General features: G+C 35.9%; 1 pseudogene; it reads right to left on the reverse strand.

Annotated features, from left to right (window-relative positions):
- Window positions 1-19069, reverse strand: part of LOC128197489 (uncharacterized) — a 130473-nt pseudogene that overhangs the window by 51320 nt on the left and 60084 nt on the right.

Consider the following 19069-nt stretch of genomic DNA (forward strand, 5'->3'; position numbering starts at 1 on the left):
TCATTCATGGCATGATTTTATGGTCTTCTTTGTTAATTGGAAATACCTAGAAACCACGATCTGTTGAATTTCTCCCAAAAGCAATATTGCCCAGGGATGAGGATAGGAGGTTTGGTTGTCTTAAGCTTTTAATCGTAATGCAGAATTAATTATTAGGGATGCAAGGGATTGTGGTTTAGTAATTAAGGATAGGCTTTCTTTGCCAAGGGATCGAGTTTTAAGTAATTTAGAAAGTGACGTTAACAATTGAATGAAGAAGATGAATTCTTATATGCATGAGAGTAAGGACTGTGAAATCTAAACCCCAACAACATATTCATCTCATATTATCAATATCTTCCACTCACTTTTGTGTTTTGCCCCAATTGATCAAATTTGCATTCATATTTACTTTTTCTGCAATTTGCATTTAAAAACCAATGAAGTTGTTCTTAAGTCTTAATTAGTTAAGATGTTACATGACTGTTTAGTGTCGTGAGTCTCTTGGGAAACGATACTTGGTCTTATCATTTATTATTCCTTAATACAATTTTGTACACTTGCCGAGGTCTTAACAAGTTTTTGGCGCCACTATCGGGCACTCGTGGTTTAAACTATACTTTTGTGTGATTCTTAACCGATTAAACTTTATTGTTTTTAATTTTTTGTTTTTATTATTTTTGTTTTCATTTGTTTGTGCTAATTGGGTGCTCTAGTGTTTTGTTCTCTAGTGTATGGAAGGTATAATTCGGACTAGAAGCACGAAAGTTTTTGAACCTCTTCTTACAGGTCTGGACAAAAGTAGAAGAAAAAGGAGGAACAGAACGTCCAGAGAAATTTTCCCTTCTCCGGACACTCTTCAACAACCTTCACCTCAAACATCTGACTAGGAAACAAAAAATATGGCTGAAGAGCAGAATGGTAGACGTACCCTGGCAAATTATGCAACTGCTATTGGCCCACATAATTTTAATAGCATTGCAAGGCCGAGGGTTAATGCTGCAAATATGGAGATGAAGCCTACTTTGATTCAATTGGTGAAGAGTAACCAATTCAATGCATTATCACATGAAAATCCATATGAGCATCTGACCACATTCAATGAGATATGTAATACTGTAAAGATCAATGGCGTGCCGGATGAAGCTATTAGACTTAGCTTGTTCCCTTTCTCTTTGGGAGGCAATGCTAAGATGTGGTTGAACTCTTTTCCAGAGAACAGTTTTACTGAGTGGGAAGTAGTGGTTGCAAAATTTCTGAACAAATATTTCCCACAATAAAAGGTAAACAAAGGTAAACAAGAAATTTCTTCTTTTAGGCAGAGCATGGATGAAACATTAGGTCCAACGTGGGACCGATTCAAAGGTTTACTGCAGAAGACACCCACACATGGCTTTGATGATCCTACAGTAGTAATTCTATTCCTTAGAGGTCTAAGCTCGTAGACTAAATTGATGTTAGATGCCTCAGCTGGAGGTAATATTAAGTGCAAGACTCTAGAGGAAGCTTATGACTTGATTGAAAATATGGCTACGAATGATAATGAGATGCACAGTGAAAGAACTCAACTTCAACAGAAAGGATTTCTATAATTACAATCTCAAGATGCTCTATTGGCACAAAACAAGATTATGACTCAGCAGTTGGAAACTCTGATGAAGAAAATCTCTCAATTGTCAAAGGAGTTGCATAATGTTTTACATGTTCAACAACAACTTTGTGAGTTATGTGGTGGAGATCATATTAATGGTCAATGTGTTATGCCAGAAGTTACCCAAGAGGAAATCAAGTTTATGGATCAAGGTAATCAATTTCGTCCAGGTAATTACAACCAAGGGTGGAAACCTCACCCAAGTATGGGTCAAGGGAAACTTGGGCAATTTAATAGACCACAACAACAACAATGGCAAAAACAACCCTCTTTATCTGAGAAAACTGCAAAATTAGAAGAGACACTCCAATAATACATGCAAGTATCTATCTCCACATAAAAACACTGAAGCTGCCATAAGGAATTTGGAGATACAGGTTGGCCAACTGGCTAAAAAGTTGGAGGAGAAATCTGAAAAAGCAGTTTGGGGCTAATACTGAAGTTAACCCTAAAGAGGACTGTAATGCTATTATGAGCATAAGCAGTGAAAGGTTAGATGAGAGAAAAATTCAGAAAAAAGAAAAAGTTGAGTTGCGTGAAAAAGAAGAAGAAAATGAAGAGAGAAAAGTGAGGTTGAGAGGAAGGAAAAGAAGAAAGAAAAGGGGAAAAGAAAAGAAGAAGAAGAAGAGGGTGAGAGAAAAGAGAGAGAAATTGAGAAATCTCTTCCTTATCCTAAAGTGTATTCTAGAAAAGAAAAAGAGAAACAATTAGGGTGTTTCAAGGAGATTTTCAAGAAATTAGAGATTACTATGCCATTGAGTGAGACATTGCAACAAATCCTTGCGTATGCAAAATTTTTGAAGAAGTTCCTCAAAAAGAAGAAATATTTAGATGAGGAAACAATTGAAGTACAGGATAATTGTAGTGTGATTTTGCAGATGACGCTTCCTCCTAAAGTCAAAGATCCGGGAAGTTTTACTATTCCTTGCACTATTAGCAATTATGATATAGGGAAAGCTCTAATTGATTTGGGGTCTAGCATTAATCTGATGCCCTTATCAATGTTGAAGAAGATTGGTAGTCTTGAGGTTAAACCTACTAAGATGGTGTTGCAAATGGTGGATAGATCTACCAAGAATCCCTATGGTGTAGTGGAGGATGTTGTTGTCCAAATTGACAAACTTAAATTCCCGGTGGATTTTGTAGTGATGGAGATGGGGGAGGATCTAAAGATTCTTATCATTCTTGGAAGGCCATTCATGAAGACAGTTAAGGTTGTCATCAATGTAGATGATGGAGTTCTAATGCTTAAAGACTAAGATGAGGAGGTGACTTTCAATGTCTTTAATGATGAGCAGCCGATTCAAGTGAAGAAGACAAGTCCAAAAGCAACAAATGAAGATCTACCAAGGACTAGTCACTGGTGCAGTCAGGGAAACGACAACAGTTCTCGAACGAGGCATATTCAGGCGAGGCAAAAAGGGTCGGTTCTGAATCGAGGCATAAAAGGGTAGGAATTTGCCTCGGTTCATAGCTAATTGAAGCAGTATGCTTTTTGATTTTTTTTATTTTTTTTTTCGCAGGGCTTTATGCCTTGGTTCCCCCTGAACCGAGACCGTATGACCACCTCTACTGCCTCGGTTGGGACCATAACCGAGGCAGTAGGGTCTTTTTTTTATTTTTTTATTTTTTTGCTTCTTTCGACTGAACCGATGCTTTTTCTGCCTTGTTTATGGTCACAACCGAGGCATATTCCCCTTTTTGTTTTAAGAATAGGTTTGTTTTTGCAACATTCCCAACTGCAGAAACAAACCTGCATATAATTTCACAGCCAGAACAACCCAGAAGCATATATTTTGAATAAAAGTTATATTAAAAGATAAATATATTCAATGTAATCATAAATCAACTTTTTAGAAGCATAAATCAATCCAATGTAATCATAAATCGACTTTGAAGCATAAATTAATCCAATGTTACAAAGTTAAACTAATAATAATGTACAAAAGCATAAAACAACTTAGAAGCATAAACGTAGAACTTACTATATCCTAATATCTACTACATACTATTATATATTTAGCCAGTGTTTTCCTCATGAGTTTAAGTGACTTCTCTGGAATTGGAGTAGTCATATTGAATCTCTGCATAAAACACAATTATTTCAATTAGTTTATATGAAATCTAAACTATAGAGAAAATAAAATTCAAACCTAAATATTATCGTTTCCCATCCACTAGTGTAATGTGCACGAATAGTGGTCATCATCCAATACATGACGTAGTAACCACACTCATATAACCCGATTTATCTATTACACTACAATATATCATCATAATTATAAAATGTTAAGTAACATCATTGGAATGGTACAAAATGTAACAAAGTATGGACTAAAAATACCAAACCTTAAGGTTCACTCATCCAAGCTTTTAGCTGTAGAAGTAGATCTCCTAAACAACATATATGTGTTGCAAGGGAACTATTAAAAAAATTGCTTTAGCATACATTTATATAATAAAGAAAGTTGAAACATTGAGGTTCTTATCAATCTACTACATGTCTCAAAGGGTTGGGAGGAGACTTGTGCAATGAACAAAACCAGACAGTAGTGTTCTCCGGTATGGAGATCACAAGTAGTCGTCAATGACGCCTGAAATTGGTAATAACTTAATTGTCATATACCAAAATTAATAAATGAACCTTTAAAGTTAACAAACTTCACTTACCCAATTATATAAGGGAGAAAATATATGTGCTTCCCCATTGCAAAGTAGGCGGTGATGTATGCTTGCATATCATCAAATTTATTTCTTTCATGAGTCATATAGGGGTCAATGAACCCATATACATCATTGAACCCCTTCTTCTTACTGACATCAAACATATACCTGAAATGAAGATTCATCACTTTGATCATGTTTGTATTCAAGGTATGACCCTATCCCATTGATGACAAATTTATGAACAACGAAAAATGGCGCCAAAAACTTGTTTAACCCTCGGCAAGTGTGACCAAATCGTACGAAGTAATAAACTTGGTAAGACCAAGTATCGTTCTCCCAAATGACTCACGGCCTAGTTAGTTATATGATTTCTTGATTATTTAAGACTTGTGAACAAATTCTTGAGGTTTCAAATGCAAAAGACAATAAGTAAACATGTATGCATGAGTTTTAATCAATGGAAAAGAGGAACACAAACACTTGAAATGAATTAATTATATGGATGAGTATGTTGTTGGGGAAATCAATTTCATCTTATCCACTCTCATATATTTTAGGAATTCATCATTCTTTTCATCAATGTTAATGCCACTCTCTAAATTACCTTAAACCCGATGTTTCGGCGAAGAAAACCTATCCTTAATTATAAGTTCATACAATTCCTAGCATCCCTAATAAACAATTCTAAAGCATAGAAGCTTAAAGGCAACCAACCCTCAAATCCCTATGTCTAGGCGATATTGCTTTTGGGAGAATTTCCCCGGATCTAGATTTTACCGTATGTGTCCATATCAATAAAACCAATAATCATGACATCGAATGAGTTAAACAATGCATGCTTTGTGCAAAGAAGAAAAACCCTAACTAATGATGAAAGAAAGCATGTATCATAAATATGATGTTTAAACACAAAATTCCATATACGAGAGCTTCAAAAGATTACATTGATTCCCCAACAACAAGAAGAGTTTAGTTCACCATATTCATGATGAAACTAGATGAAATACAATGAAATAGTGAAAGATAGAACCCTAGAAAGATGAGTAGGTAGCCTTAGCATCCAAAATCTTCCTCCAAGGGGTGGAAAGGTGTGTGTTTGCTTCGTACTCTGCCAAAGATACAAACCCTAGGAAGTCCTAAAGCTTATATACTATTCGAAATATTACAGAAAAGTGGGCCTAAGCCCAAAATAATGGCGCTCAGCGGTAAGTGCATGTGTTGAATTCTTCCCCTGAGCTGCACTTTCACCCCTCAGCGGAGCCAACGGGTGTTCATTAGTGTCGCTCAGCGGTAAACTGGCGCTGAGTGGTACTTGCGGCTTCTCTTCTTTTGCACTTTTTGAGTTCTTTTTTGATTCCATCTCTATCCTTCTTCACTTCTTTCATCAAATTCACCTTAAAACTTGCATAAAACACCGAAATCAAGCATAAACCTGTCCAACTCTCTTATTTCTAAAAATATGAACAAAAGCATGATTCCAAGCTAGTTTCTAAGTGTTAAAGGTTGCTTTTACTATCAATTTTAAGCATGAAAATAACAGTTTTTCAATTGTTATCACAACCCCAAACTTAGAACTTTGCTTGTCCTCAAGCAAACATGATGTAACTCAATCTTCTACCAATCAATACAATGGTTCACTCCATTCAAAAATCCTTTTTTCAAGATATGTAAGTACTCAATTAAGCTCATGACAAAAGCTTCAATAAAGACATGCACATGCTCTAGTGTTCACATAATCACCTAATATCCAACAAATGCTCCTTTTCATGAATGATCAATCAACTAAACATGGATGTTCATGTGCTCATGGAATCTTTCCTCACTAGATAAAGTGTTTCACTTAGACACACAAGTGTATAAGAGGTATTCACTCATTCACTCTACTATCACAATGTCACATGAATTGACTTTGCCTTTCATTTAACCACAATCAAATACATTCACAAGCATGCATCATCACAAGGAATTTTCAATGGCTTATAGTGTGGCTGGGCTAACAAGAAAATTGGTTTTTCTAGATCACAAAACCCTTGAGTTAAGAGAATCATATAGACACAATCATTCTTACTTATTCCCAACTTTCCTTTGCATTGAGCTTTGCTTTTTCTTCTCTTTTCTTTCTCTTTTTCTTTTTCTTTTCACATACTTAGTTCTTAGCTCTTAGCTCAATGCTTTCAATTTCCCTTTCATAACTTCCCAACAACCCCAAACTTGAACATTTTTCAATACCACAAAATATTTTCTACTTAACTCAAGGTAAAGCTTTTCACAAGGGGTTTTCAATTTATGTTCAAGGCTAAGGGTTCAAATGATAGAACACATAGTGCTCTCTTTTATGGGCTAAAATCATGAATTTGGCTAATAAAAGGGTTGCCAACAAATGGCCTTGATCATATGATGCAAACAAGCAATTGATTCAATCATAGAAAACCTGGGCAAAATCATTCATGCTTTCAAAGTAATAGCATTCAATCACAAAAACTCTGGAGCTCAGAACCTCACATATAAGCTCATTCACATTCCACATACACATCTTGCTTAACATCATAATCACAATCACAACATCATGCAATTGTTCACAAAACTTGTGAATCACTTGTATAAGCATATAATGTGCACATCTCAACATCAATCAATATCAAAGCATCATCAAGCATTACTTATCAAACAACAATCATACTCAAACCATCATAACAGACAAAGTTTCCAATTGAGTACATCCAACCCTATTCTAAAAACAAAAGTAAATAAATTCAGAACACTGGGTTGCCTCCCAGTAAGCGCTTGTTTAACGTCACGAGCCTGACCCAAAATCTCAAGGATCAACCAACTGCATCACTGTGGACAAGCGTTGCACTTCTCCTCCTAGATAAGGCTTGAGACGTTGACCATTCACTACCCAACTTTTCTGTGGATCATCAGCAACTTGATTAAGTAATTCAATTGCTCCATGTGGATGCACTCCTTTTACTACGAATGGTCCTGACCATTTTGTCTTCAACTTCCCAAGAAATAGCTTCAATCTTGAGTTGAATAATAGCACCTGCTGCCCTGGATTAAAGACTTTATTCACCAGCTTCCTGTCATGATAAAAATTAATCTTATCTTTATAAGCCCTGGATGAATCATATGCATGTAACTGCATTTCTTCAAGCTCCAGAATTTGCCTTCTGCGTGCGCTCTAGGTTTCATAAGGATCAAAATTCAAGAATTTTAAAGCCCACAAAGCTTTATGATCTAACTCTACTGGCAAATGACATGCTTTCCCATAGACTAATTGAAAAGGTGATAATCCCATGGCCAATCCTTTCTTGATGAAGTAACGGTTTTTTCCAGGATCCTTTTTATCTCTCTGTTAAATACCTCAGCTTGTCCATTGGTTTGTGGATGATAAGGTGCAGCTACTTTATGTCTCACTCCATAATGTTTGAGTACTTTTCCTAGCTGATAATTGCAGAAATGAGATCCCCCATCACTAATTAGCACTCTTGGAGTTCCAAAACGTGAAAATATCTACTTCTTCAAAAATTTGATTACAGTGCTAGCATCTTTTTTAGGACAAGCTAATGCTTCCACCCATTTACTCACATAATCCACTGCTACCAATATGTATTCATTGTTGAAAGATGGAGGAAAGGGTCCCACAAAGTCAATACCCCAGCAATCAAAAACCTCAACCTCTAAAATGCCCTGTAATGGCATCTTATGACGTCTAGTAATCGTCCCTACTCTTTGACACTTATCACAATTTCTAGCATGATTATGAGCATCTTTAAATAGTGTTGGCCAATAAAACCCTGATTGGAGAACTTTTGCTGTTGTTCTTTCTCCATTAAAATGTCCCTCATAAGTTGAATCATGACAATGCCAGATAATTCCTTCTGCTTCTTCATTTGTCACACATCTCCTCAGAAGATTATCTGCTCCAATTTTGAACAAATAAGGATCATCCCAGACAAATTGCTTGGCATCATGCAAAAATTTCTTTCTTTGTTGCCAATTTAGATCTTCTGGCATTACCCTTGCAGCTTTGAAATTAGCCATATCAGCAAACCATGGCCTCTGTTGAATATACATGAGTGCTTCATTTAAAAAAGATTCCCAGATCTCTGATTCCTTGCTAGTGACCTCCTTGTTGACTAGTCGTGACAAATGATCAGCAATCAAGTTCTCACTCCCTTTCTTATCACGGATCTCCACATCAAATTCTTGCAAGAGTAGTACCCATTTAATCAGACGTGGCTCAGAGTCTGGCTTTGTCAACAAATATTTGATAGCTGCATGATCTGTATAAATAATCTCCTTAGACCCAATAAGATAAGGTCTAAATTTCTCTAAAGCATATACTATAGCTAGGAACTCTTTCTCCATAGTAGCATAATTCAACTGAGCATCATTCAGAACTTTGCTGGCATAATAAATTGGATGAAAGATCTGCTCTTTTCGCTGGCCAAGAACAACTCCTATTGCATAATCACTAGCATCACACATTAGCTCAAAATTTTTATTCCAATCTGGAGCTATAATTACTGGAGCTAACACTAATTTACTCTTCAATGTGTCAAAAGCTTTCAAACATTCTTCATTCATCACAAAAGAGGCATCCTTCATAAGAAGATTACTCAATGGTTTAGCAATTTTTGAAAAATCTTTGATGAATCTTCTGTAAAATCCAGCATGACCTAGAAAACTCCTGATTCCCTTTACATTTGTTGGTGGAGGCAGTTTCTCAATGACTTCTACTTTGGCTTTATCCACCTCAATTCCTTTAGCAGAAATTTTATGTCCCAGCACAATTCCTTCTGTTACCATGAAGTGACATTTCTCCCAATTGAGAACAAGATTTGTCTTAACACATCTTTTATGAACAATATCCAAATTAGCCAAACACCTTTGGAAAGAATTTCCAAAGACTGAAAAATCATCCATGAAGACTTCAATGCACTTTTCTAGGAGATCTGCAAAAATTGCCTGCATACACCTTTGAAATGTAGCTGGAGCATTACATAATCCAAATGGCATCTTTCTGTAGGCAAAGATACCAAAAGGACAAGTAAAAGCTGTCTTCTCTTGGTCGTTTGGATCTACCACAATTTGATTGTATCCAAAATATCCATCTAGAAAGCAATAAAAAGCTTGACCTACTAATCTCTCCAACATCTGGTCCATGAAAGGAAGAGGAAAATGATCCTTCCTAGTGGCTTTATTTAGCTTCCTGTAATCAATGCACATTCGTCATCCAGTAACTGTCCGAGTAGGAATAAGTTCATTCTTCTCGTTATGAATTACTGTCATCCCGCCTTTCTTTGGAACCACCTGTACTGGACTTACCCATTCACTGTTAGAGATTGGATAGATGATATCAGCTTCCAAAAGATTCAACACTTCTTTTCTAACCACCTCCTTCATTACAGGATTTAACCTTCTCTATGGTTAAGCACTCGGTCTATAATCATCTTCCATAAAGATCTTATGCATACAATAAGTTGGACTGATACCTTTAAGATCTAAGATTGACCACCCAATCACTTCTTTGTTAGCTTTCAAAATTTCTATCAACTGTTCTTCTTCTTTTGGAAACAAAGAGTTACTGATGATGACTGGCTTTGTTCCATCTTCTGCTAGAAAAACATACTTCAGATGTGTTGGTAGTGTTTTTAATTCTAACTTCTTCGCTTCGACTTCTTCTTCCTTATCAATTATCTCAAACTTTGTATCCTCCTCTAGAATCTCCTTCAATGTTTCCAAGTCCATCATACATTCTTCAATTAATTTCTCTTCTCCTTCATCTAAATCTTCACACGCATCAATAAGAGTTTTTTCTAATGGAGAAACATAATGCACCATCCTTTCTTGCTCCATACAAACTTCATCAAGTTCGTCAAGTTGAAAACATGTTTTATCATCATTTGGATATGTCATGGATTTGAATACGTCAAAGTTTACTTCTTCATCATGAACTCTTAATTTAAGCTTACCATTCTCTACATCAATTAAAACTCTAGCAGTCTTCATAAAAGGTCTCCCAAGAATGAGAGGCACATCACCATTCCCTTCCATCTCCATTATAATAAAATCTACTGGGAATACAAACTTGTCAACCTTCACTAAAACGTCTTCAACCACTCCATATGGATATTTAAGAGACCTATCTACCAATTGAAGAGCCACTCTGGTAGGTTTGAGTTCCAAACCCTCAATTGTTTTAAACATGGATAGCGGCATTAAATTAATGCTAGCTCCCAAATCAATCAATGCTCTTCCAACTTCCAAGTCTCCTATGGTGCACGGAATAGTGAAGCTTCGTGGATCTTTAAGCTTAGGAGGTAATTTCTGTATGATTGCACTGCAGTTACCTTGTACTTTGATAATTTCCTTCTCAATGTACTTGTTTTTCTTTGTAAGAATTTCCTTCAAAAATTTTGCATATGATGGCATCTGTTGCAATGCTTCAGAGAATGGTATAGTAATCTCCAGCTTCTTAAACAACTCCATGAATCTTTCCAACCATTTTTCTTTCTCCTTCCTTGAATAATTCTTTGGATAAGGAAGTGGTTTTTCAAACTTTTTTTCTTTTTTTCTCTCATCTCTCTCTTCTCTCTCTTTCTTTTTCCATTCATCTTCTTCTTCTTTCTTTTTCTCCCTCTCAACTCTTCCTTTCCACTCACAAGTTTCTTTTTCACTCTCATTTTCTTTCTCCTCTCTCTCTATTTTTCTCTCCTCTAACACCTTACCACTTCTGGTAACAATAGTCTTACACTCCTTTCTGAGATTACTATTTTTCATCTTGTCAACTATTTGCTCAATATGGATCTTCATATTTTTAAATGCAACTTCCACATTCTTACAATAAGATGCATTCGTCTTCAAGAATTGTTGGAAAGTCTCGTCAAGTTTTGTTGTCTTCCCAGATGGAGTAGGTTGTGTTTGCCATCTTTGTTGCTGCCATTGAACCATTGAAACATTTTGTATTTCTTGTGGTAATTGAGAAAGTTTCTTAATTACTTCTTCCAACTGCTGAGAAATAATCTTATTTTGAATAAGCAGGGCATCATTTGATTGAAATTGTAGCAACTCCTTCTGACTAGGAACTCCTCTTTCATTGTTCAGCTCATTATCATTAGTAGCCATGTTTTCAATTATTTCAGTGGCTTCCTCTGGAGTCTTCCATTTGATATTGCCTCCAGCTGAGGCGTCTAGCATCAACTTGGTTTGTGAACCAAGACCTCCAAGGAGGAATAGGACTACTTCTACTTCGTCAAATCCATGTGTGGGAGTCTTTCTTAATAGGCTTTGAGCAAAGAAGAAAAACCCTAACTAATGATGAAAGAAAGCATGTATCATAGATATGATGTTTAAGCACAAAATTCCATATATGAGAGCTTCAAAAGATTACATTGATTCCCCAACAACAAGAAGAGTTTAGTTCACCATATTCATGGTGAAACTAGATGAAATACAATGAAATAGTGAAAGATAGAACCCTAGAAAGATGAGTAGGTAGCCTTAGCATCCAAACTCTTCCTCCAATGGGTGGAAAGGTGTGTGTTTGCTTCGTACTCTACCAAAGATACAAACCCTAGGAAGTCCTAAAGCTTATATACTATTCGAAATATTACAGAAAAGTAGGCCTAAGCCCAAAATAATGGCGCTCAGCAGTAAACTACCGCTCAGCGGTAAGTGCGTGTGTTGAATTCTTCCCCTCAGCTGCACTTTCACCCCTCAGCAGAGCCAACGGGTGTTCATTAGTGTCGCTCAGTAGTAAACTGGCGCTGAGCGGTACTTGCGGCTTCTCTTCGTTTGCAGTTTTTGAGTTCTTTTCTGATTCCATCTCTATACTTCTTCACTTCTTTCATCAAATTCACCTTAAAACCTGTATAAAACACTGAAATCAAGCATAAACCTGTCCAACTCTCTTATTTCTAAAAATAAGAACAAAAGCATGATTCCAAGCTAGTTTCTAAGTGTTAAAGGTTGCTTTTAGTATCAATTTTAAGCATGAAAATAACAGTTTTTCAACTGTTATCAATGGGGAATCTCTCTCAATAGTAGTATAAACCTAGACATAGGAGTATGATTGTTGGTTGCCTTTAAGCTTCTATGCTTTATAATGCATGAGTAATTGCTAAGGACAAGACATTGTAAACTAGTGATTATGATGAGGCTTTCTTCGCCGAGACATCGGGTTTAAGGTAATTTAGAAAGTGGCATTAACATTAATGAAGAAAGATGAATTCTTGAATACATGAGAGTGGATAGGATGAAATTGATAAACCCCAACAACATAATCATTCATATATTTCAAACCACGTGTTTTGTTTCTTCTTGCCCATTGATCAATACATGCATTCATATTTACTTTTCAGTATTTTGCATTTAAACCTACGAGAATTTGGTCATAAGTCTTAAATAATCAACAAATCACATAATTGTCTAGGCCGTGAGTCATTTGGGAGAACGATACTTGGTCTTACCAGTTTTATTACTTGATACAATTCGGTTACACTTGTCGAGGGTTAAACAAGTTTTTGGCGTCGTTGTCGGGGACTCGTGGTTTAACTTGTCTATTTGTGTGATTATTGATTAACTTTGACTTGATTTGTATTTTTTATATTTTTAATTTATCTTTTTATCTGTAAGTTTATCTTTTTCCTTTGTTTTTATCTTTCTATCTTCTATCTTTTTATTTATCTTTTCTATCTTTTTGTTCTAACAATTGTTTCAAGGAACTTGTCTTCTTGTTTATGCAGGAAGCAATTCGGATGAGAAGCAAGAAAAATTCAGAACCTCTTCTTGAAGGCTTGGACGAGAGTAGACGGAGGAGAAGAATCCGTACATCTAGAGAACTATTCCCTCCTCCAGAGACACTTTTACAACCTTCACCACAAAGGTCTAACCAAAGCACTGAAAATATGGCAAAGGAGAATAATTATAGACGCACTATTGCATATTACACCACTGTGGTTGGCCCTCAACATTTTAACAGTATAGCAAGGCCGAGGGTCAATGCTGCAAACATGGAGGTGAAATCGGTGTTGATACAGTTGGTCAAGAGCAATCAATTTAATGGGCTACCGCATGAAAGTCCATATGAGCATCTCACCACCTTCAATGAAATTTGCAACACCGTAAAGATTAATGGGGTGTCGGATAAAGCAATCAAGCTTAGTTTGTTTCCTTTCTCATTGGGAGGCAATGCTAAGCTATGGTTGAACTCTTTTCCAGAAGATAGTTTCACTAAGTGGGAAGCTGTGGTTGCAAAGTGTTTAAACAAGTACTTCCCACAATCTAAAGTCAACAAAGGGAAGCAAGAGATATCTTCTTTCAGACAAGGCATGGAGGAAGCATTAGGTCAACCATGGGATCGGTACAAAAGTTTGTTGCAAAAGACTCCCACGCATGGCTTTGATGAAGCAGTAGTAGTCCTACTTTTCCTTGGAGGTCTTGGTTCACAAACCAAGTTGATGCTAGATGCCTCAGCTGGAGGTAATATCAAATGGAAGACTCTAGAGAAAGCAACCGAGTTGATAGAAAAAATGGCTACTAATGATAACGAGTTGCACAGTGAAAGAGGAACTTCAATTCAACAGAAAGGGGTTCTATAATTGCAATTCAATGATGCCTTGCTCGCTCAGAATAAAATCATAACTCAACAGTTGGAGAATTTAACAAAGACACTTGCACAATTTCCAAAGGAGCTAAAGGGAGTTGCACAGGTTCAACAACTTTGTGAATTATGTGGTGGTGACCATATCAATGGTCAATGCGCTTTTCCAATAGAGGCTTTGGAAGATGTAAATTTCATGTCCAATCAATTTCCATTTCGTCAAGGTAATTACCACCAGGGATGGAAACCTCACCCAAGCATGGGTCAAGGTTAAGGACAAGCTGGACAATCAGGGCAATTCAATAGGCCATAACAGCAACCATCATTATGGCAACAAGTGTCTACACTCAATGAAAGATCAACAAAGTTGGAAGAAACTCTTCAACAATTTATGCAGGTAACTATTTCCAACCACAAGAGCACTAAAGCGGCCATTAGAAACTTAGAGATGCAAGTAGGCCAAATAGCTAAGAAGTTGGAAGATATGCCTGATAAGAATTTTGGGGCTGATACTAAGGTTAACCCTAAGGAAGAGTGTAAAGTTTTAGTGAGTGTGAATGTTGAAAGAGTTGAGTTAGAAAGAAAAGAAGAAAAAGCAGAGAGAAAAGGAGAGGATGAGAGAAAAGAGAAAGAAGAGAAGAGAAAAAAATTAAAAAAAATTCTTCCCTATCCAAAAGATTGAGAGAGAATAGAGAAAGAGAGACAATATGGGCATTGTAAAGATATCTTCACTCAAATGTATGTTGATCTACTTGTGAATGAATCATGGCAACAATTTTCAGCTCAGGTAAATCATATGAAGCAAATCTCCAAAAGGAAAAGATATATAGATTGAGGAGATTAATGAATGCAAAGTGATGACAAATTTACGAACACCGAAAAACAGCGCCAAAAACATGTTTAACCCTCGGCAAGTGTGACCGAATCGTATCAAGTAATAAACTCGGTAAGACCAAGTATTGTTCTCCCAAAGGACTCACGGCCTAGTTAGTTATATAATTTCTTGATTAATTAAGACTTGAGAACAAATTGTTATAAGTTTCAAATGCAAAAGACAAAAAGTAAACATGTATGCATGTGATGATCAATGGAGCCAACGTGTGTTCCTGAGTGTCGCTCAGCGGTAAACTAGCGCTGAGCGGTACTTACGGTTTTTCTTCGTTTGCACTTTTTGAGTTCTTTCCTGATTCCATCTATATCCTTCTTCACTTCTTTCATCAAATTCACCTTAAAACCTACATAAAACACTAAAATCAAGCATAAACCTGTCCAACTCTCTTATTTCTAGAAATATGAACAAAAACATGATTCTAAGCTAGTTTCTAAGTGTTAAAGGTTGCTTTTAGTAGCAATTTTAAGCATAAAAATAACAGTTTTTCAACTGTTATCACAACCCCAAACTTAGAACTTTGCTTGTCCTCAAGCAAACAAGATGTAACTCAATATTCTACCAATCCATACAATGGTTCCTCCATTCAAAAATCCTCTTTTCAAGATAAGTAAATACTCAATTAAGCTCATGACAAAGAATTCAATCAAAACATGCACATGCTTTAGTGTTCACACAATCACCTAATATCCAACAAATGCTCCTTTTCATGAATGATCAATCACGAAGCATGGATGTTCATGTGTTCATGGAATCTTTCCTCACTAGATAAAGTGTTTCACTCAAGCACACAAGTGTATAAGAGTTAATCACTCATTCACTCTACTATCACAATGTCACAAGAATTTACTTTGCCTTTCATTTAACCATAATCAAATACATTCGCAAGCATGCATCATCACAAGGACTTTTCAATGGCTTATAATGTGGCTGGGCTAACAAGAAAATTGGTTTTTCTAAATCACAAAACCCTTGAGTTAAGAGAATCATATAAACACAATCATTCTTACTTATTCCCAACTTTCCTTTTGCATTGAGCTTTGCTTCTTCTTCTCTTTTCTTTCTCTTTTTCTTTTTTCTTTTCACATACTTAGTTCTTAGCTCTTAGCTCAATGCTTTCAATTTCCCTTTCATAACTTCCCAACAACCCCAAACTTGAACATTTATCAATACCATCAGATATTTTCTACTGAACTCAAGGTAAAGCTTTTCACAAAGGGTTTTAAATTCATGTTCAAGGCTAAGTGTTCAAATGAAAGAACACATAGTGCTCTCTTTTAGTGGGCTAAATTCATGCATTTGACTAACAAAAGGTTTACCAACAAATGGCCTTGATCATATGATGCAAACAAGCAATTGATTCAATCATAGAAAACCTGGGCAAAATCATTCATGCTTTCAAAGTAATAGCATTCAATCAAAAAAAAACTCTAGAGCTCAAAACCTCACCTATAAGCTCATTCACATGTACACATCCTGCTTAGTATCATAATCACAATCATAACATCATGCATTTGTTCACAAAGCCACTGAACCACCTGTATAAGCATATAGTGCACATCTTAACATCAATCAATCATCAAAGCATTATCAAGCATTACTTATCAAACAACAATCATACGCAAACCATCATAACAGACAAAGTTTCCAATTGAGTACATCAAACCCTATTCTAAAAACAAAAATGATTGATAAAACAAATCCTACTCTAGTGCTTTGAAAAACTTAGCCCCATCAATGATGCTCTCTCCCAACCCCAATCTTAGATGGAAAACTAGTGAGAAAGTGAATGGAAGGGAGATTTTCTAAAGAGGAATGAAAGGAAAAATGTAGAGAACATTTGGAAAAGTGTTTAGGAGTGTATGTGCAAAGAAGAATATGAAAATAGAGGCCAAAGCGTGACTTAGGGTATAAAAATACCCTAATGGGCTCGGGTTCCGCTAAGGGGCAACCTAAGCCCATTTTACGATACCACCGCCAGCGGCAATTTGCCGCTCAGTGGCACTTTCGTGTTGTGCTTTTCTTCTTCCTAGCTTACCCTAGGTGCCTTCTACTCATGCCCCTCACTTGCTCCCTGCAATTAAGTTCTCAGATCACTCAAACATTCAATCCCTATCATGCAACTAAAGCAGAATCAAAACAAACAATACAGATAAAATCAATCAACTAGGTTGCCTCCCAGGTAGCGCTTGTTTAACGTCACGAGCCTGTCCCAAAATCCTTCAGCACCCTTCAGTAGATGCAAATCTTTCTTACCAACACCCATCAGTAGGTGTATACAAACATAGTATCCTTCAGTAGATACTCTTCCGCCTAACATCCATCAGTAGATGTAAACCCTATAACAAACTTATAACAAAAACAAAAATACCCAAAAGTTCTAAATTACATCACCAAACCAAAAATTAAAAGTTCTTAAATCACTGGGTTGCCTCCCAGCAAGCGCTCTTTTAACGTCACTAGCTTGACCCAATAAAGCTCATGTGCCATCTTTTTTTTCTTCTTTCTACTGAACTTCTTCAGAAATTTAATAAAATCAGGAACTTGTTGCAGTGTCTCAATCATAGGAACTTTAGTCTCCAATTTCTTGAAGATTTCCATAAAGCACTTAAATTTCTTTTCCTTCCTATGATACTTCTTTAGATGAGAGGATGGGGTTTTTCATATGATTCCTTCTTCTTTCCTCTCATTTTCTTTTTCTTACTTTTCCTCTCCCTAAATTTTCTCTTTTTCTTTTCTCTTATTTTTTTCTTCCCTTCTCTTTTTCTTCTCAATTTCTTTATTTTCACACAAATTTTCTTTCTCTCTTCTCTCTCAACCACCTCTTTTTCTTTTTCTTCATCTTTATCTTTCTCACTCAACTCTTCTTTTTCTTTTCTCTCTATCTTTTCCTCATCTCTCCCTATTTTTTTCTCATCAAAAATCTTGTCACTTTCAGTGACAATGGCTTGACCTTCCTCCTTAGGGTTACTTCAGTATTAACCTTAACGTTCAATCTCTGACTAATGTAACGAAGGTGCATCTCCATCCTTTTACATGATGCTTCAATGCTTTTCCGAGTGGAGATGGATTCCTGCAAAAACTGTTGAAGTGTGTCCTCCAACGTTGGCCTTCTTTCCGATGGAGAGGGTTGTTGCTGCCATTGTTGTTGGGGCGGCCTATCAAATTGTTCGGCAGCTTGAGTGCTTTTGTGATGACAATTAGATATCTGTATGTACTGTTGAAGTGTGTCCTCCAACGTTGTCCTTCTTCCCGATAGAGAGGGTTGTTGCTGCCATTGTTGTGGTGGTTGATTCTTAAATTGTTTGACAGCTTGCCAAAATTGACTTTGATCCATGCTTGAGTGAGGTTCCCACCAGTGGTTGAAATTACCTTGGTAGAATTGAGTGCCCATATAATTAAATTCTTGACCGAATTGCATCCTGTAAGCATTAGGCATAAAACCCTAAAAACAATTGTTAGCACAAAAAGATAGAGAAGATACAAAGAATAAAAGATAAGAAGATAAAAGATAGCAAGATAAAAGATAAAAATAAAAACAAAAAACAAAAAACAAAAAATAAAATAAAAATAAAAATAAAAAAATAAAAACAAAAAACGAAAAAATAAAAACAGAAAACGAAAAAATAAAAATAGAAAACAGAAAAATAAATAAAAAATAAATAAAAAATAAATAAAAAATAAATAAAATAAAAACAGAAAATAAAATAAAATAATAACCGATAAAATAAAATAAAATAAAAACAGAAAAATATAAACAGAAAATAAAAAACAGAAAAAATAAAAACGTAAATTCAAATTTCAAAATTCAAGTCAAAGATAATCAATAATCAAACAAATGAACTAGTTAAACCACGAGTCCCCGGCAACAGCGCCCAAAACTTGATAACAAATTTACGAACACCGAAAAACAGCGCCAAAAACTTGTTTAACCCTCGGCAAGTGTGACCGAATCGTATCAAGAAATAAACTCGGTAAGACCAAGTATCGTTCTCCCAAAGGACTCACGGCCTAGTTAGTTATATGATTTCTTGATTATTTAAGACTTGAGAACAAATTCTTATAAGTTTCAAATGCAAAAGGCAAAAAGTAAACATGTATGCATGTGATGATCAATGGGAAAGAAGAACACAAACACTGAACGAATTATATGGATGAGTATGTTGTTGGGGTAATCAATTTCATCTAATCCACTCTCATATATTTTAGGAATTCATCATTCTTTTCATCAATCAATTTCATCCTAGCATCCCTAATAATTAATTCTGAAGCACAG

Source organism: Vigna angularis, chromosome 6 (genome assembly GCF_016808095.1).
Source record: "Vigna angularis cultivar LongXiaoDou No.4 chromosome 6, ASM1680809v1, whole genome shotgun sequence".
NCBI lineage: Eukaryota > Viridiplantae > Streptophyta > Magnoliopsida > Fabales > Fabaceae > Vigna > Vigna angularis.